The sequence below is a fragment of the Pelophylax lessonae genome, assembly GCF_965119305.1.
Source record: "Pelophylax lessonae genome assembly, chromosome: 13".
Taxonomy (NCBI): Eukaryota; Metazoa; Chordata; class Amphibia; order Anura; family Ranidae; genus Pelophylax; species Pelophylax lessonae.
Genome location: NC_138780.1, coordinates 131,649,556 through 131,670,347, shown reverse-complemented (window position 1 = coordinate 131,670,347; position 20,792 = coordinate 131,649,556). Strand labels below are relative to the sequence as shown.

At 42.5% G+C, this 20,792-nt stretch overlaps 1 protein-coding gene across 3 annotated transcripts in view; it reads left to right on the top strand.

The window, feature by feature from the left end:
* NUMB (NUMB endocytic adaptor protein) overlaps window positions 1-20,792 on the top strand; it is a 211,229-nt gene that overhangs the window by 91,526 nt on the left and 98,911 nt on the right. For all 3 annotated transcript variants that reach the window (XM_082275025.1, XM_082275026.1, XM_082275024.1), the window contains exon 2: window positions 13,454-13,502. The gene's annotated coding sequence lies outside the window, so the exon portion shown is untranslated. The remainder of the gene's footprint in view (window positions 1-13,453; window positions 13,503-20,792) is intronic.

Below are 20,792 nucleotides of genomic sequence, written 5' to 3'. Positions count from 1 at the left end.
CACCCTTAACATTTTTGTAAATATTTTATTATATCTTTTCATGTGAAAACATTAAAGAAATTACACTTTTCTACAATGTAAAGTAGTGAGTGTACAGCTTGTATAAGGCCCCTTTCACACATCCGGACATCAGTGCATCTCTATGTAAAAATGGATGACAACAGATGATCATCCGTTTTCATCCGCTTCCATCGATGTCCATTTTTTGGAACGAATGAATGCCCTGTTTTTCATCTGTCAAACCGGATGTAAACAGACAAACGGTCCGTTTTTCATCCGTTTTTGCATTGGTAGTGGATGTAAAAAAAACTGATGAAAAACGGATACATTTTGACGTGACTGAACGTACCGTATGTGTGAAAGGGGCCTTACGGTATAAATTTGCTGTCCCCTCAAAATAACTCAACACACAGCCATTAATGTCTAAATCACTGGCAACAAAAGTGAGTACACCCCTAAGTCAAAATGTTCAAATTGGGCCCAATTAGCCATTTTCCCTCCCCGGTGTCGTGTCTCATTAGTGTTACAAGGTCTCGGGTTATCGTAAGAGCAGATTCGCCACAGGATCTCTTTTGGAAGCAGCGGGAGAGGTGGCTCCACCCTCACGCTGCTTCCCAGTGGCTCCAGAGCTAACCTTACCAATCGCTGAGCCTGGGAACAGTCTAACGTCGACAGGGTTTTCCCAAAGAGCTAAGCGATGGTTGGATGACCACCACTCATCTCTATACCCTTGGAGGACCGGAGCAATGTCAACGTCCCTTCCGGTTCTCGGGTCATAAAAACATGACCCCGTTCTCTCCATAAGGAGGCACTGTCATGCTGTATTGTTACATGCCTTGCGATCGCAATAACCGTGATCAAAAACTTTTTTTTTTATTAAAGGGACAGTGTAAAAATTGCACCACATGTGAGGTATCACTGTCAACGTATGAGTGAGAGCAATAATTCTAGCACTAAACCTCCTCTAACTCTAGCTAACTAATTTTGCGCCATTTCAGGAGCTCGTGCAATTGTAAAGCATGACATGTTGGCTATCTATTTACTCAACATAACATCATCTTTTGATTACATTTTTTTGATTTTTTTTCATATATTAAAGTGTGTTTTGTTTAAAAAAAAAAAAAAAAAAAAAAAAAGTGCTTTTGAAAACTTCTGCACAAATACCGCGTGACCTAAAAAAAATTTCAAGAGCCGCCACTTTTTCTCTCTATATTTATTTGGGGGTTCTAAGTAATTGTCTAGCAAAAAATACTAATTTTAACTTATAAGCAACAAATGTCAGAAAAAGGCCGGTTCCTTAATTGGTTCCTTAATTGGTTAAATGATGAGGGAGAATATCAATCAAAAATCCAGGAAAAAAAAAAAAAAAACATGATACAAATGTTTTATAAATTAGTTGTAGTTCATTGAGTAAAATAAGTTTCTGATCCCCCAGCAAAACATGACTTTGTGCTTGCAGACAAGGGTTTCTCCACCAAGTACTGAGGTAAGACGCTTGTAGTTGGTTGTATGTAAAAGCAGGAAACTGCGCTGGCAGAAAAAGCTGCTAGCAAAAAACTGTAAGATATACTGTGCAATAAACCTAAAACAGTAATTGCAGCGCTATTACAATGCGTACAATAAGTGTAGTCATAAAGAAAATGAAACTCCAAATCTTGACATCCCTGAATCACCATGTGTAAAAGAACATGTTCGTGTCAGGAATCCAATTTCAGCACATGATCCACCACCAGAGAGAAGAGGGACTCTTGACAGTCACATGCGCCTGAACAGACCACCAGATCCAGATGGGTCAAATCACAGGTAGTTCAGGTACATATCGGATAAGTATGATGGAAACGGAAGTCACCGTATACATAAAGCATAAACCGTAAAATCATTTTTATTGATGCAAAGAAATTCAAAATACACTTTATATGATAAAAAAATAGCACTGTATAAAATCAGTATCCACAATCAATACATGAGGGAGATCAAAATCGCATGAAGGGTACACGGACAAGCATGGCGGCGTCACGTATGTTGGCTCTTCCCTACACGTTTCCTCATAAGTGACACATGCCCCTGATGGCGTCAGTTATGACGAAACGTGTAGAGCGGAGCCAACATACGTGTCATCACCATGCTTGTCTATGTACTCTGCATGCGATTTGGATCTCCATGTATTGATTGTGGATACTGATTTTATACAGCGCTGTTTTTTTTATCATATTCAATGTAAGTATTTTGAACTTCTTTGCATCAATAACATTTTTTTTTTTTTTTTTTTTCAGTTTTACACCATATGGATTTTTTTTCTGCTTTATGTATATGGTGACTTCCTGTTCCATCATACTTATCTGAGATGTACCTGATCTACTTGTGATTTCCTGGGAATTGACCCATCTGGATCTGGTGGTCTGGTCAGGCGTATCTTATCTCTGCTTGTAGTTGGTGACTAGGTTCGCACACATATCTCAGGAGGGATTTTGGTCCACAGCAACGAGAGGGGCGCACGGACCTCGTGGATTACCAATAAAAAGGTTTATTAAAATCCAAAAGAAACATACATTGTACTCCCAAACAAATGATGATTGCCCACATGTAAACACAATGGAACCGATCGTCTCCAAAGTGGCCAGGGCACTCCTACGGTGCTGGTGTCCGCACGGGTCTGGCTTGGCTGATGCTTTTCGAGAGAGGACCCTCTTCTTCAGAGCCAAAAAAGTGCTACTTTTTGGTCCACTCTTCATTACCGATCTTCTATAAATCCTTTGAATTTCTTTGCTGTTGTTTGGCAACTCAGTTTCAGCTCCCTCCATGCATTTTCTATAGGATTAAGGTCTAGAGCCTGGCTAGGCCACTCCGTGACCTTAATGTGCTTCTTCTTGAGCCACTACTTTGTTGCTTTGGCCATATGTTTTGGGTCATTGTCATGCTGGAAGACCCATCTTCAGTGTTCTGGCTGAGATAAGATTCTCCTCCAAAATTTTACAAAACGCGGCCCTGTCCATTGGCCCCCTCAATGCAGCATAGTTGGCCTGCACCTTTAGCAGAGAAACGGCTCAAAAGCATAGTGTTTCCACCTGTGTGCTTGACTGTAGGGATGGTAATCTTAGGGTCCTAGTCAGCACTTTACTTCATCCAAACAGCGAGCCGAGTTAATGCCAAAGAGCTCAATTTTGGTCTCCTCTCCCAGCGCTTACTCTTAATCCTTCTCTGAATCATTTAGATGTTGGCAAACTTCAGACTGGCCTGTACACGTGCCTTCTTGACTAGAGGGGACTCACCCTGTTTGGAGGTGCTGCTGCCCACGGTTGTACACAACCCTTTTGACTCCTGGGCACAGAAATACACTCCTTCCTAATGTACAGCCCTTTGTGGCCATTTGATGAGGCCTATCACACGACCCAAATGTGCTTTGCTGCGCATTGTAACACAATGCATTGAAATAAAATGTATTCCTGCGAAATTTTGACGCACCTTCAAATTTACTAATATTGTTAACTATATAGTTTTCTTTTTTAAATGTAGTGGCAATATAGCAGAAAGTTATAAGTTTTGCTGTGTTTGTGTCAGATAGTAATGATTTGGAGTGGTCTTACCACCTTCATTTTTTAAAAGTAGAAGGCAGGGCCTGGCAGAGAAAGGGTTAAAGTAGATCTAAAGCAACAGCATACATTTTATTTTTCAGCATTTTATTAGCAATGCAAACTAGGGATTGACCGATTATCGGCAAAGGCAATAAATATATCGAGGGCTGATGTGCACTTTTCCCGATATATCGGAATCGGCCACCAAGGTGGCCGATATTACCGATATTTCGGAAAGTGCTGTACCGGAGTGATGCTGCAGCTAGAGGCATCACCCCGGTACCGGCGTCCATAGCCGACGGTCGGCTGTCTTGTAATGACAACCAATGCGGCTGAGAAGCTGCTCAGCTGTCATTACAAGAAGCGAGAGGGGACGTCACCCCCCCCCCCCTCCCGTCACCTTCCGCGGCTCGCCTGGGTCCCCCGTCCCACCGGGCAACCAGCCTGCATGGCCGCCGAAGACCCAATCAAAGCTGCATTCGGCTCTTATCGGTTCTCTGTGCAAAAACCCGGAAGTGATGTCATGACTGGGTACTGGCGCCAGATTAAAAAAAATTACAGCATTCAAAGCAGCCAAACTTGGCGTTTTTGAATGCTTTTAAGTGCAGAGGAGGGGTTTTGGGTCTTTTTATAACCTCAGATCCCTCCACAAGAGTACCTGTCAAGTAAAAAAAAAAAAAAAAATACCTAATACGCGATGACCAAAATATCGGTATCGGCAATGAAAAAACGATATTGGTCGATCCTTAATACAAACAATTACTTTTTAACAATCCATTATAAGCTTATTTATAAAATATTTTTATGTTGTGAGTGCTGCCTGTCTGCTGGCCTTCTGTTTCAGCAGTTTCATTGATTCACTTCTTGCTATCTAGCTTCTTCTCTGCTCATATTTTTTTGGTTTATTTTTTATTTCTAAGGACTTCATATCCTATTGGTACCTTTGTTGCCGGCAAGCTGTAATGATTTGGTGTGCCTCCTGGGAACTCCTCCTCCTTTTCGCACCTCTGTAGTTCAGACAGCAGGTTATTTGAAATAGGTGACACAGCAGTGCAAAGTCACACGGCATAGTGAATGTGTCACTGCATTCACAGTAGGTGTGTAGGATTCTTGTTTTTAGGATTCTAAGTTTTCAAACTTCAAGGTCATTCTCAGATTAGTAGGAGCAGGTTGGAAATACTTTAATATTTAATATGTAAATATGTTTTAAAAATTTGACCATAGATGCATATAAAGCTCTCAGGGTTGTGTATGCATAAAAATTACTCAATTTTCCTGTTTTAAAAAAGCCCAGGATTTTCTCCTACCTGTACTACACCATGTTTCACAACTACTTTTATTATGCAAAATCCCATAACTAAACATTTTCACGTTTTGAAAATGTGCCTTTTTTTTATACCACTCCTGAACGGGGTTAATCCATTATTTTCAATGGTTGTGCACAATTTCTTTTATGTTATAGGTACAGTTTTCTTACTAAATCCTGTATGCCTCATCCTGAAAAGCAGATTAAATTACACCAAGCTGGTATTCATATGCATGTGGCCCGCCATTCCCTAAGCCTACTAAAAACTGTTAAACTTTAATACCCGTTGACCTTGGGAGTCGTCATGTCAGATGAGTGGTTTTGATGGTGGAGACAACTAGGCAGAGACAGAATCATTAACAGACTTCATATCTTTTTTTGATGGAGTTTCCTCCTCCCTAATCAGACCAGCAAGATTTCACTCTTTTACGGGTTGTCTGCTAGTGAGTAAAAATTCCTCATCTGGCCAAAATACACCTTCCCTCCGTTACGGTTTCTTCCTTGATTGCTTCACAGAATTGAGATGGAGGACATTATTTGTGATCTTGGTGGCACCAATTTGGATATTCTTCTGACTCTTCGGAGACACTCAGTGAACCCTTCCAGACCTGCTGTTTTAACCACTTTACCACCGGAGGATTTCGCTGTCTTACGTCCAGGCCACTTTTTGCGATTCGGGCGCTGTGCAACTTTAACTGACAATTGCGCGGTCGTGCGATGCCGTACCCAAACAAAATGTACGTCCTTTTTTCCCACAAACAGAGCTTTCTTTTGGTGGTATTTGATCGCCTGTGCGATTTTTTTTTTTTTTATTTTTTTTTATTTTATATATATATATATATATATATATATATATATATATATATATATATATATATATATATATATATATATAATGAAATTCCCCCCCAAAAAAAATGTAAAAATCAAAATTTTTTTAAATTTTTGGCCAATTTGTTTTCTGCTACCTATGTCCTATGTTTGGTAAAAAAAATCACAATAAGCGTATTTTGATTGGTTTGCGCAAAAGTTATTGCGTTTACTAACTAAGGGAAAGATTTCTGTCATTTTTGGGGGTTTTTTTTTTTTAACGAGTAATGGCGGCGATCTGCGATTTTTTTTTTTTTTTTTTTTTTTTTTTTTTTTTTTTTTTTGCGGGACTGCGCCATTGCGGCGGACAGATCGGACCCTTGACTGACATTTTTGACACTTTTGGGGGTACCAGTGACATTACTACAGTAATCAGATATATATATATATATATATATATATATATATATATATATATATATATATATATATATATATAATATATATATATATATATGTGTGTGTGTGTGTGTGTGTGTGTGTGTGTGTGTATATATATATATATATATATGTGCACTGTTACTGTAAAAATGACACTGGCAGGGAAGGGGTTAATTTTATTGGAGAGGGAGGGGTTAATGTATGCCTGGTGCTTACTGACGTGTGTGGGGGGAGGTGACTGAGTGAGTCAGGGACAGATCGGATGTTCAGCTATGCTGAACACTGCGATCTGTCACTCCCTGTCACTTAGGAGATCCGCCCGCTCTGTTTACACAAGCGGGCGGATTCCCAAACTAGATTCCCCAACGATCGGGGAAGAGCAGCGGCGATCGCCGCCGCTCCTCCCCTTGCCCGACTCCCGCTGTGACCCGCCTACAGGGGGAGGAGTCCAGCGACGTAGGTCTACGTCGCTGGACGGGATCGTGCCGCAGTAGCAGCAATGTGAGCGGCCCTAAAGATGTTAAGGACTTGTTTACCTGCTTGCTTCATGGTTACTGGCTTTGATGGCTTGGCTATTGAAACACAATTTCTGATCCTCCTCTTCTCAGGTTCCTGGCTGGAGCTCCAGGCCCCTCCCTCCTGTTTAGTGCCCCAACAGCAAGCAGCTTGCTATAGGGGCATGCGAGCTGAGCCGCAGCTCCCTGTGTCAATTTAGACACGGAGCTGCTGCCCGCCCCCTTTCTCATTTGCTACCTAAGTTTGACAGCAGCGGGAGCCAATGGCACCGGTGCTGATTCAGCCAATCAGGCGGGAGCGTCCCAGACACCCGGAATTGGTGGACATTGCTGGATCAAGAAGGGGCTCAGGTAAGTATTAGGGGGCTTGAGGGGGGGCTGCTGCACATATGTTTTGTTACCTTCATGCATAGAGGGCCTGTTGGCATTGTTTTTCGTGTTGCTTACCACTCAGTTGTATTGCTTTGGGATGTCCCAGTCTAAAGGAAAGAAGGGGAAGGAGGGACATAATTGAGACCTTTTTAGATGCATCAAAGGGATAAAAATTATTCAGGAGGGCAATATAGAGCCAAGATCAGGAACCCAGGGAGATGATTTCAAACTAGCAGGGGAAAAGTTCAAAACTAATCTTAAAATTTTTTTTTTTTACCGACAGTGTAGTTGATGCTTGGAAAAGACTTCCAGTAGTGTTAGGGAGTGGGCCAACAGTAAAGGGATTTAAACACGCTTGGGACAAACATGGATCTGTACTCGGACAAACAAGTTAACCACAAAATTAAAAACCTGCATCAATATCAAAAATGGGGCTGGCTCAATGGACCAAATGGTCTTTTTTTTCTGCCGTCCACTCTTCTATGTTTCTAAGACTTAAATGATTCAGAAGGAGGATTCTTCACTTGCCTGTAAAATCCTTTTCTTGGACTACAGGACATTTGCCACCCTCTCCTCCATCATGGCTTTTTTCGCTGGAGGAATGAGAGGGGTAAAATGGGCTGTCCGAACGGCTTTGTTTGCCAAGGTCCTCACTGGAGGTGGCATCATATAACCCATGGTTCAAACTTAAAGCAGTATTAAAGCCAAAACCAAAAATTTTATATAATTCAGATTACCAATTTATTAAATGTTGTGGCTTTTTTATTTATTTATTTTTAAAGGTTTTTTTCCCCTTTTTTGTTTTCACCTGGTGATCTGACAGCACCACCTGTATTAGATTGCCTCTACTCTGAGTGAAAGAGCACAGGTGCCCCTTTGGATAGCAGCATTGTCCGTTTAGGGGTAGAGCAGCATTAGATGTACTAGCAGATTTAGATACACTAATTGGGGCCAAATGCCAGCTCACAATTTTTATAAGCTAGTATGCTGCATTATAATGTTCGCTATTGGGTTTAATACTCTAGGCCACTGATAAGGCAGTACAGCCAGCCATTCTGTACCGAGCCCAGGCCCCATCAGTTCAAAGGAGAGGTCCAGGCACCTGCTGAGCAGGAGTAATGGCTGTACTGCCTTATTGCTAACTTTTGTGGCTCTCCCTGCATCTCTGCCGGCTTGTCCTCCTCCTTTTTCTTTTTCCGACTGCACTGCAGGGGGATTGGTATCGGTGTCTCCACCCCCTGCTGTTCGGGCCTCCCTGTGTGCCCCCCTCCACTGCAGCATTGCCAGCTTCGCTCTTCTCTCAACAGAAGCTGCTAAGGGCACACAGGGGATGTTTCAGGACAGAGCAGGGAGTGTGTGGTAAATATGTCTTATTTACCGGCCTCTTCCTTTCTTAAATGAGCACAGTGAGCGATTGGCCCTGATCACTCATTGTGTCCATTCACCACTGAAGCATAGTAAACTGTGTCCTGTCAGGCTGTATGGGGCCCCATGATTTCTAACAGCAGCCCTGTTATTACTGATATAAAGAAGCCTGTGCCCTGTACTCCCAGAAAAGGATATTATAGGTAAGTCAAAAACCCTTATATCAATCATAAGGTTCAAGACGCAGGACTTATTTTTAACCACTTGCGGACCAGCCACCGTAGATCTACTGTGGCAGGTCGGCTCTGTTACATGAAACTACCTAATTATACGTCGTTTCGTGTAGCAGTTAGTAGCGCTGATTGGCTGGAGGGGGGAGCAAATCAGCGGGTCCGTTGGACGCGATGTCCACCGGGCACTCGAGCGCTCGCCATGGAGACATAACACGGCAGACGGCTGTTCTGTCAGTGATGAACACAGGGATCCTGTGTTCCTCCTATTTAGGAGGTCTCTGTGTTCATCCAGTGAATACAACCCCCACACAGTTAAAAAAGCACCCCTAGGCACACATTTTACCCTTTGATTGCCCCTGGCGTTAACCCCTTCCCTGTCAGTGTCATTAGTACAGTAACAGTGCATATTTTTAGCACTGCTTACTGTAGTAATGACACTGGTCCCCCCAAAAGTTTCAGGTGTCTGTTCTGTCTGCCGCAATGTCTCATTCCAGCTAAAAATCGCTGATCACCGCCATTACTAGTAAAAATTAATAAATAAAAATGACATACATTTTTTCCGGTTTTGCACTAACTTTTGTGCAAACCAATCAATATACACTTTATTTTTTTTTTTTTTAACAAAAATATGTAGCAGAATATATATTGGCCTAAAATGATGAAAACATTTTTTATTTTTTTTTCATTGGGAATGTTTTATAGCAGAAAGTAAAACATATTGTTTTTTTATTTCAGAATTGTCGCTCTTTTTTTTTTTTGTTTATAGCGCAAAAAAAAAAAATATCGCAGAGGTGATCAAATACCACAAAAATAAGGCTCTATTTCTGGGGAAAAAAAGGACCTCAATTTTTTTTGGGTACAACGTCGCATGACCAGTTGTCAGTTAAAGTAAGGTTGTGCCGTATCGCAAAAAATGGCCTGGTCATTAAGGGGGTAAAACCTTCCGGTCCTTAAGGGGTTAAACCATTATCGATAGCAGGGCTTGAAAAATTCCAGACATCAGGTCGCCATTGCGACAAGAAACCGCGCCCTGGCACCTAGGTTTCTGTCAGTGATGGGTGCCTCTGCTACAGATTGAGCTACAGGGTCTTGGCCTGGGAAGGTGGTGGCGTCCTGGGCCTCGTAGACCCTCCGGACATAGAGCACTGCTTGGCGACGGCAGCGGGGATGAAGCAAAAAGAGAGCGGCGCAGCAGCCGATGACTCAGTGGGAGGAGTGAGCAGCTAGCAGAGTTAAGTCCAGCTGGGGATCCCTGGCCACTGCTGCTGCTGCCCTCCTCCAGGGTATTGCAGGAGGGTGTGGCGGCTCAGGAAGGCGGTGAAGTGCCTGGAAGTGTGTGAGGAGGTAATCCCCTGCCTGCTAGCATGTCTAGCCCAGGCACACACTACACACAGCAAATTATTATTCTTATTATTTTATATAAATTGAATGCTAAATTTATAAATCTGTTTTTTAGTTTTTTTATTTTTTTTTCTTGCTTTATCATATTCTATTTTTTCCCATAGCAGTCTTGCTGAGTCTAGTAGTCCTCCAGACTTTTTATTGCATAGTTCCTTTGTTAATTTTCCTTTTGCAGCAAGGGGATACAGTCAATTTATTGTTAGCCCCCATAATAATAAAAAAAAAAGTGGGGGGAGGGAGCGCTAATCCCATGTGCAAACCTACAAAAATATACAGTATGTTTTTATATCGCTTAGACCCCGTTCACACTGGGGCGACTTGTCAGGCGACCTGGTCGCCTGACAAGTCGCCGGGGGGCGCCTGCCATAGAGTAGCACAGGACCGTTCTAATAGGAGCGACACAAGTCGCTCCGACTTAGAAAAAGGGTCCTGAGCTTCTTTGGAGCAACCTGCATTGACTTCAATCATATGAAGTCCGTGCCGGCCGCTCCGAGGTCGCGGTGCGAGCTGCGCACCGCGACTTCACAGGTCGCCCCGGCAAGTCGGGTCCCTCATATGTGAACCGGCTCTTATACCCTGTGCAATGTATCAAATATTACTTAATTCATGTGAAAAAAAAAAAATATATATCATTCTTTACTAAAGTGCCCTGTGCTAATAAACAAGTGCAAGCCGCTAATAGATACCCCCCTCTTCTTCTTTCTTCTTTCTTCTTCTTTTTCTGCTTTGTTCTTTCTTCTTCTTTCTTCTTCTTTCTTCTTCTTTCTTCTTCTTTCTTCTTCTTCTTTCTTCTTCTTCTTTCTTCTTCTTTCTTCTTCTTTCTTCTTCTTTCTTCTTCTTCTTTCTTCTTCTTCCTTCTTCTTTCTTCTTCTTCTTTCTTCTTTCTTCTTCTTTCTTCTTCCTTCTTCTTTCTTCTTCTTTCTTCTTCCTTCTTCTTTCTTCTTCTTTCTTCTTCTTTCTTCTTCTTTCTTCTTCTTCTTTTTTTTTTTTTTCATTTAAAAGAATTTTTAAAGTGATCAAAAACAGGATAGCAGATGTTTTGTTAATCCTTTTTTTTTTTTTTTTCACGTGGCTGTTTATACCCAGTATAGTCCAGTAGCGCAGGTTTTCCTCTTAACAAAATGTGAGCCCCATGTATGGTGGCGTGGCGTACATAAATTGTCCGATGCTGATTCTGGGAAGACTTGAGAAAGAGAAGGCGATTAGCCGCACCCCCAAAATGAGCCACCACCCACCCATTGCTCCCACCTGCCCCTATGTGCAGCCTTCTTCACAAAATCAATATATGACAGCAGAAGTTAAATCTGACAGTTCCCCTGAGCGGAGTCGTCATGGAGTCCATACCAAAAAAACCTGGCTCCTAACTTTAACTGACTCCTAGATTCAAAGCAGTTTTGTCAAGCCCTGGTTTAAAGTTATATTGAGCTACATTCAGGTGAACAGTGTCAAGCTTAGTAGGGCCACCCCAGAACATACCATATAATCTTACAAACTCAGTGACGCTTAAGTTTTTTTTTTTTGTTGTATTTTTGCTAGTGTCCTTGGGTGCTGAATCTGTTTGTTTGCCTCTGGATTATGTTTTTCTAGCCATCAAGCAATCTTACTAGCAGTACCCTTGGCGTGTACATTGGGGTCTGTAACAAGACCCCACTGTAGCGTTTGTTTTGGGCACTGGATCCTGTGTCAGACGCTCACCTTGGCACGTGTAGTTAGCGGACAGGTGCTCTACAAGTCCAGGGCCATGGTCCATTTCTATGGTGACTATTAGCGCCCATTCAGACTGGCGCGACATGACTTGCTGGGGCGACCTGTGTGCACCGCGACCTCGGCGCGACTTGCAGGGACTTCATATAATTGAAGTCAATGCAAGTCGCCTCCAGGTCACCCCAAAGTAGTACAGGACCCTTTTTCTAAGTCGGAGTGTGTTGTGTCGCTCCTATTAGAACGGGTCCTGTACTATTCAATGGCGAGCGACCGACCGCGACTTGTCAGGCGACCAAGTCGCGCTAGTGTGAATGGACCCTTAACCATGTAAATTCTCATCAGTGCAAAAGAGAGCCTGCTAGATGCCTAGTAACCACTCTTGGCTTTCAGCACAGCGGTTTTTTTCTTCCTACAAGGACACTATCTGCATGGAGGTTGAATTTTCTCCCTTTGTTGGTTTTTTCTACAGTCCACAAACCTACCATTATATTGTCTTTCTCCTAAAACTGTCCTTTGTGTCTGAGGGACCTTGCGGCCTTTTCACATCAATTTATTTATTTTTGTAATATAAGGACGGATGGCTCTGTCCGCACAGCCACTGCATCCCCATAGTTACATAGGTTGAGCTCCTGATGGCCTCATCCACATAAACAAATGGCCAGTTAACACTTTAAGTGATGGCATCCTTGTGAATGAGGCCTTAGTAACCCTGTCCAAACAGTTTCTTCTATACAATAACCCACCTGCTTGATACTTGCCTTTCTTATGGCCCATGTTTTTTTTTACAAGCCATCGCTTTGCTGCTATTTGGCTGTGGCATGTAATCCACACTTCAGTTTGCGTGGGATACCTGCTCCCTCAGCTGCATGCTGTAGTTCCTTCCAACGGCTGACTGTTAAATTCACAGCGTCCGGTAGGAGTAATAGGTATTCAACCAACCAAATACTTACAGTGCCCGGGAGCAGCAAAGCTATGGCATTTCCACACCTAAGCTGCTAGAAGGGGAAGCACAGTATATTGCCTTTTATTTTAGCAGGTATGTTCTTGTATACAAGTGACCCTGCTAACAGGGTGTCCTTTAGATTTTGAGCCCAAGGTAGGCAATGATGTGTACTAATCGCTGTAGAAATGAGCAGAAAAATAATTTGCAAAAAAGGTTAGATCAGTAGCACCAACCTCCCTCTTCTTTTTTTTTTTGTAACTCCTAAATCTGCCTGGATAATGTACTTTGTCCAGCATGCGACTGGATTCAAAACTACAGCACAGATGAAATTTTACCTTTTGCCTATTTGAGTGAATTGAGACATTTGAGAAGATGAGATTTGCCTAATTTACCAACTGATTTGCTTATCTCTTTAACCAAGGTTTTGTATGACGTATTGCAAAGTTTGTTGGAGGTTTTATATAATATTATAAAAAGGAAAATTTTCCATGAGATATTGAATGAATGTAGAGCACAGTCTGTCTGGAGAAACTGCTAAAACTGCATGGCTTCAGTGTTTTAAAAAGAAATTGCTTGTCTGATAAAATGTAAAAATAGATTATCAATACCTAAGCACATTGTCACCTGCCACGTGGCAAAGAGAACAAAGTATTTTTTTCCCCTAATCATTTAGCATACCGAAATATTGCTCCTTTCTTCGATGAATTGTATCCCTTTTAACCTTTGCATTGTCTAATGTCCGTTAATAATAAATATCCTTACCTAATGACTTTTTTTTTTTTTCCTTGCAGGGACAGAATAAACCACTTTGACATCAGTAGCATAGAGTGGACTGCAAAGGTAAATACATGTATCTAACAAACCTTTATTGTGATTATACTGTGAACATGCAAATTAGGCTACTTTTTCATTGAAAGTCAACCTGATGTAGTTTAATTAGATGGGCTGCCATTACAGACCTTCTGCTTGGCTGTTTCTAGCTTCAGTACTTTGTGTCACTGATATGAGATAATACCCAACATAAAAGCAATTGCATTGCATATTCAGATGATACAACCAGCAGTGCCAGCCTATGTATTTTTCCAAAAAGAAAATTTGTTCACTGATGACGCATGTAATTGTTAATTCATTAGGTCAATGGTTTATAAAGCTTTAGGTGCCCTCCCAAAAAAGCCAGTCTTAATCCACAGGGAAACAAGGAAAAATAATGAATTGTAGATGTACCACAAATGTACGAGATATACCAAAATAACAAAAAATAGCTTTATTTAAATAACTGCCCTAAGGTAAAAGCCTTTAAAAAAAAAATTGGGAAGAACCAATGTAAAGTGGAATACCTTCTATGACTTTGAATGACCTATAAAGTCCTGTAAATCTATTTAATTTAGGAAGGCTGCAAATCAGGGTATACTATATCCAGACAATATTGCATCTCTAAAGAAATAAATCCATGCCAATTTATAAAAGGGTAAATGAGAGAATAAGTCAAAAGCGAATACAAGGAAGACAAAGGAGGAACAATAAAGAAAATTGCTAATTATAGACCGTTGTAAATATTTTCAAAAAGGTCTTAAAGGGGTGGAAAAAAGGAGCTGCAAGTCAAAAGCATGCCAGCCGCACAAACCTATCCAATGGGCATCAACTGCAGAGCATGGTATTGAAAGCTTGGCAAATCCTAAGTGGTGCATGCAGTCCTTTGTTGCATTTTTGCATCAATGTCTTTGAAGCCAGTTAGCACAGTGAACAGCTAGACACACAAATTGTGAAAGGCATGTGGTCAGAGTATATCATGACCTCCCAGTGATGCTTGCGGCACGTCAGTTCCTGTATAGCTGAAGTTTAATTGCAGAAACCATATAGTCCAGATGTAGCCCCAGCATCCTTATTTTGACTGTATATCTGCAAATAACCAAGGCAACATTAACACCTTGTATAGATGGGCTGTAGTGGAGGAACTGGGACATTATTGGACCTGCAGCAGACTATGCATATGTTCAAACCTAGAATAGATTTGTACCAGAGGCCTCATCATTACACTTGCCAGGAGCATGAGACTAAAGAAACCACTTATGTTGATCACAAGTTCCAATAGATAATCCTTTGCAAGAGAATGCAACATCACAAACGTGCAACATGAATGCAAAGCTGAACTTTTTGTGACGTTGCACAGCTAGGAGTATTCTCTACCTAGTGTACATACAGAATGCCCCTAAAAATCTCACTTGTATAGTGGGTTAACAATCTGCATGGAGCTTGAGGTTAAGTTTCAAGCATCCCCGGGTTAGTCTTTATTGCATTACCTTGTCTTTTTTGGCAGTGCTCTGCATTCTGAGCTCACCTGCAGGTGTATGGACAATGTTTTGTTTGTTACAACACTGGGGCTGATTATGAGAGTGACAGTGACACAGTGAGTTTAAGAAAGTTATTGTAACGTCTTAGCATATTCAGGAGTGATGGGTCTAAGGGTGGCCATATATTATACAATTTTACTTGTACTGTACAGCTTTCCTTTAGATTTACCAAAACCATATAATATGAGGTCCAACCTAAACAAGTTTGTATGCAATCAGACAGGGCCTTGCGCTACAGGGTTGAAGGTAAATCTAAAGGAAATTGAATAGGAAAATTGTATAATTTATGGCCAGCCTTAGAATCTGCAATAACGAACTAACCAGTTTGTCACTAGGACAGTAGGTGGTTGGAAGGAAAAGCAAATTGCTCAATTCCCCCATCAACCCAGTCTGTGTTGGTTGGGGAATGCCCCCCACAGCTCTATTGTGTTCTGCCGGTGGAAGCCTGCAGCACTAATCATTTGGGAAAAACCAGACAGACTGGTTATATACAAGTTGATTGATAAGTCGACTTATGTACAGCCAGGGTGCCCATACGTTGGTTAAAATTCAGCCAGTCCCTGCTGAACTGGCCTAATTTCCATCCATATATGGCTGGCTGGAGTGTGGAATATCTCCAAGAGGGACAAAGCCATAATAAAGTCACCATTTCAGTGGAATAGTTCTTGGGCCTCCTTACTGCCCCAAAACAACAACAAAAAGAAATCTACACTTTGATAATGAAAACCAGTGCAAAGTACAGAGAATAATGCCAGCTAGTAAGAGCTGACTTTATTTCCTGATTGTAAAATACTGGGTAACAAAGGCTTCTATATAAGAGAATTTATTTATTTTTTTCCAAAATCATACTTCCCTAGGTGGATGCAGCATCAGTCCAATGCTGCATTTATCCCCTGCCAGCTCTAAGACTGGGAACTGAGCGATCAAAACCTGCTGATCGCTCTGTTCTTAGAGCTCTGTGAGCAGAGAGCTGGAGACTGTCAGTCACCGGCTTTCTGCTCTGCCTCTCTGCTCACAGGGCTGTGGAGGGGGCAGAAGCGCCTGGCTCAGCCTCTCAGCGGCTCACTGAGACTGAGCCAGATGCTGATTCAGGGTTATGGATAGATCCCGACTTTGACGCAATCTTGCCCCAGCCTGGACTGGCTCTGGGACTTCAGCAGACAGCTGGTTTCAACCTGCTGTCTGCTGAAAACTGGTAAACGAGCTGTGGTTGTACTTCTCATTTAAATAATTTTGACTGTTATATGCAACTACCTATAGGTGATTGGACACTGACAAGAAAGGCTGCAGGGACATGCTTCTGTAGAACTCCTTCCACTCCCAGCTAACCTCAATTTTTTACTACTGTCCTTATGTGATAGACCTCTTCTCTCTACTGAGAGAGGGTTTTTTTTCTCTAACACCCTCTCTCTCGATTTTCTCAATTTCTTCAAAGATGATTTCTACATCACCCAGCTACTCTAAAGCCACTGTTTGGGTCTAATGGTAGCCTCCTTAGCGGCAGTGCCATATGCCCCATTTCACTCCAGACAGTTACACCTCAACATTCTGGGCGCTTGGGACAAATTGACTCAGTCCCAGGACTGGCCAATGCATCTAAACCCAAAGGCCTAACATTCCCTGATGTGGATCACCAATCTGGTACTGGAGTTGGGCAAACCTTTTCTTCCAAAGTCATGCATGCCAGTCTGTTGGGCTGGGGAACACTCCTGAACACCTTTTCAAGGCAGTGGGCTTGGTTGTCAGGGGAGGTTCTATTTTCAAACAGCATTCTGTAACTTGGTAGAATTCAGTTAAGGTTCAGTGCTGGAATCCTCTATTATGAGGACACCCAATAAGAATACAGTTGGGACAATGCCATCGCCATGACTTATTAATTATCATGGAGGCACCACAGGTTTGATGCTCTTTGGAGCAGCCTAGATCCTCTCTTGTTCATAACATCACATTCTGCCCCTGAATGCCGTCCACATCCCAGGCATGGAAAATTGGCTTCGAGACTTTCAAAATTGTCAGTGTCTTGAGCTGGGGGAAATAGGCTCCCCATCCAGAAGTCTTTTTAGCTCTTTGCCAAAGGTGGGGGACTTCAGATTTGGATCCTGTAGTGGCCAGATACAACAAACTAGACAGGTTTGTTGCCAGGTTTAGGAACCCTTGAATCTTTGTAATGGATGCTCTGGTGAGGCCGTAGAATCAGCTTAAACTGACCTTTTAGGTTCCTCCAGATTCTTCCTCGCCTGCAGGATTGAGAAGAAGGGTATCCTTGTGGTCCTATTGCACTCAATTGGCCCAGGAATACATGATATTCTGATTAGGGATTGACCAATATAGTTTTTTCGTTGCCGATACCGATATTTTGGCCATAGCAGATTTGTATTGGCCGGATTTTAATACATTTAAAATTTTGCAAAATGAACACAAATTTCGACACAAATCTGTTACTGAACATATCAAGCTTTGTTTATTACCAATTTTAACATTAAGGGCTCGTTCTTCACACCTTAACTGCATGAGAACTGATAGGAAATCTTCAATTGCAGGGACATTTAGATTCACATTATTCTGATTTTGCATTAATGCATAATAAACTGCTGCAGTAGTGCACTCAATCACTGAAATAATTTTAAATCACTACTGCAGTGCAGTAAGTGCAAAACTGCTAGAAAAAAAGCTAGACAACACAACAGCTACTCAGTGGATTGGACTGGAGTCAGTGGACTACCTCTGCAGTATGGCACTCACTGCAACTACTGAAGTCAGTGCAAAACTGATAGAAAAAAGCTAGGCAACAACTAGACAGTGGATTGGAGTCAGTGGACTACCTCTGCAGTAGGGCACTCACTGTAACTACTGTAGTCAGTGCTAAACTGCTAGAAAAAAAGCTAGGCAACAGCTACACAGTAGATTTGAGTGGACACCGCTCTTTTCAATACTCCCAGTTAAGTAGAACAATATTATACTGCAGATTGCAGAACATTTTAGCATGTCCATGGTCACCTGCTAAAGGGCTTCAGTTTTGTTCATATTATGCTGCCACTTCATAAACATGCTAAGGAGGAGAGGAGGACAGGGGAGCAGAGAGAAAGAGAGGTATCTTCTAGCAAGGGAAGCAAGTCTTTTGTAGCGTGCCTCATTGTTTCTCCACCACTGAAGAGGATCACTTCTGTCAATTTCTGGTTCCTTCAAATAGAGATGAAGTTCATCATCCAGGCTCATTATTGCAGATTCAGAAGAAATTGAATCCTCCGCATGAGGCCCCAATAAAATGCTAAAAATGTCCTGATCAATTCGACCACAATGAAGAAGATTCTCTTCTGTTCGTTGACGTATTTTTGGACATTTTTCTGTTTGTGCAGCATGCTGCTCTTTGATATTATCAAAATAGTGATCTGGACTTGTCTTTTCGGCAGGAACCTCCTGTTGAATATCTTATGTCAGCCATTGTTTTGCCTTTGCCAATATATCATCAGAAGAGAAAGCATTGTTCTTATATTGAGGATTCAAAAGACTTGCAAGCACAACATTTTTAATCTGTTCATGCTTCTCAAAACATATCAATCAAAGCTCTTTGGCTTGACAGACCATCATTTAAAAGTTGGAGGGTGTTGTGTGCCATGACATGGAGGTATGACATATCATCAAGCCTCATTCCTTTATGCAGGTTTGCTCCACTGTCTCGAAGTAGCACAAGCATCACTCTGTCTTTCTTGATTCCCCAGTCTTCAAGTATGCCTAAAAACATTGCTCTACTGTACTCAGTGTCAGATCCTTGCATCACTTTTGTATCCAACACCAATTGCCTTTTTGTCCATCCGCTGTCAATGAAGTGGCATGTAAGAATCATTAATGTCTCATCTGACTCTGTTTGTTTGTCCTGACCAGCAGTCAGTTGTGAATGAGTGAGTTGCCAGCATTCTCTGGTTGCAGCATAGCCTTTTACTTTTGTCCACGACCTTTTGGTGAATCTTTTCCAGCATTTCTGTTCGATAATACTTCTCACTCTTCAGTGTGTGTTCGCTAATACTTCTCACTCTTCAGTGTGTAGCTTCTCACTCTTCAGTGTGTAGATTCAGATTCCATCTGAATCTAGACAATGAACTAGACAGTGACACCTGTTTTTTTTTTTTTTTTTTTTTTTCCAGAAATATATCTGTTATTGTTGCCTGGGATAGTGGAAGAGGTATTTCGTTCGAAATCACATTGATATTCATTTTGTTTTTTTTTCTGTGCTGCATGATATAATTCAATATAATGAACTCTTAGATGGGCCCAAAGATTTGAGGTATTTTTGTTTTTTTGCAGTTACTGATCCCATGCTTATGTTTGTACATGTGTTGCACACTGCTGCTTTTCCTGGAGAAGGTTGAGACGAGAAATAGTCCCAAAAAGACACAAAAAAGATGAAAAAAAATGGCTTGCTGAAGTTGCTGGCACCCTGTTGTGGGTTGGTGGCTAATGCCTGGCAGTGTGGGTTCCTTGCTGCCTGCTGGCACCCTGTTGTGGGTTTGTGGCTGACGCCTCGCAGTGGGGGTGGCTTGCTTGCTGGCACCCTGTTGTGGGTTTGTGGCTGACTCCTCGTAGTGTGTGTGGCTTGCTTGCTGGCACCCTGTTGTGGGTTGGTGGCTGAGGCCTGGCAGTGTGGGTGGCTTGCTGGCACCCTGTTGTGGGTTGGTGGCTGATGCCTGGCAGTGTGGGTTGCTTGCTGGCACCCTGTTGTGGGTTGGTAGCTGATGCCTGGCAGTGTGAGTGGCTTGCTTTTCTGGCACCCTGTTGTGGGTTGGCGGCTGACGCCTGGCAGTGTGGGTGGCTTGCTTTCTGGCACCCTGTGGTGGGTGGTTGGCTTGCTGGAACACGGTCGTGGGTGGTTGGCTTTCTTGGGGTCACTCACCCTGGCCTGTTGTGGGTGGCTGCTGTGTGTGTGATCATTGGTCACGGTGGCTGTCTTGTGGCTGGATGCTGGCCGGCTGGCACCCTGTTCTGTTGTGGGTTGGATGGCTGGCACTCTGTGGTGAGTGGCTGAGGTCAGGGCCTGTGGGTGGATTTTTGGCACAGTGACTAGACCGGATTGTAGCTGGCTGCACACGAGGCTGTCCGAGGCATGGGAGGCAGTCTTAGGCCAGAGAACGTGTGCAGCGCGCGGTGAAATTATGTCACATATGGGCCGCGCAGGCATGGGAGACAGTGTTGGAAGGCAGAACGTGTGCGCGCAACATACGCAATGACATCATGAAAATATCGGTAAATCCAATGGCCGATTCCAATATATCAGGGAAAGTGCATATCAGCCCTCGATATATCGGTGTTGCCGATAATCGGTCGATCTCTAATTCTGATATGCTTGAACTTTTGGCAAACGTTCCATGTCTTCTTGCAGATTGACCACCCTTTGCCTTAAAAACTGCATCAATTCTTCTATGTTGTTCCAAGCATCTTGGAGAACTAACCACAAATCTTCTGTGCATGTAGGCTGCCTCAAATCCTTCTGTCTCTTCATCTAATCAAAGGCATATTTGATGTTGAGGTCAGGGCTCGGTGGGGGCCAAACCATCACTTCCAGGGCTCCTTGTTCTTTACATTGAAGATAGTTCTTAATGACATTGGCTGTATGTTTGGAGTGGTTGTCCTGCTGCAGAACACATTATCGCCCAATCACATGCCTCCCTGATGGTATGGCATGAAGGATAAGTATTTGCCTGCATTGAGGACACCATTGATTCTGACAAAGTCTCCAACTCCATTTTCAGAAATGCAGCACCAAACCTGCGAGGAACTTCATGCT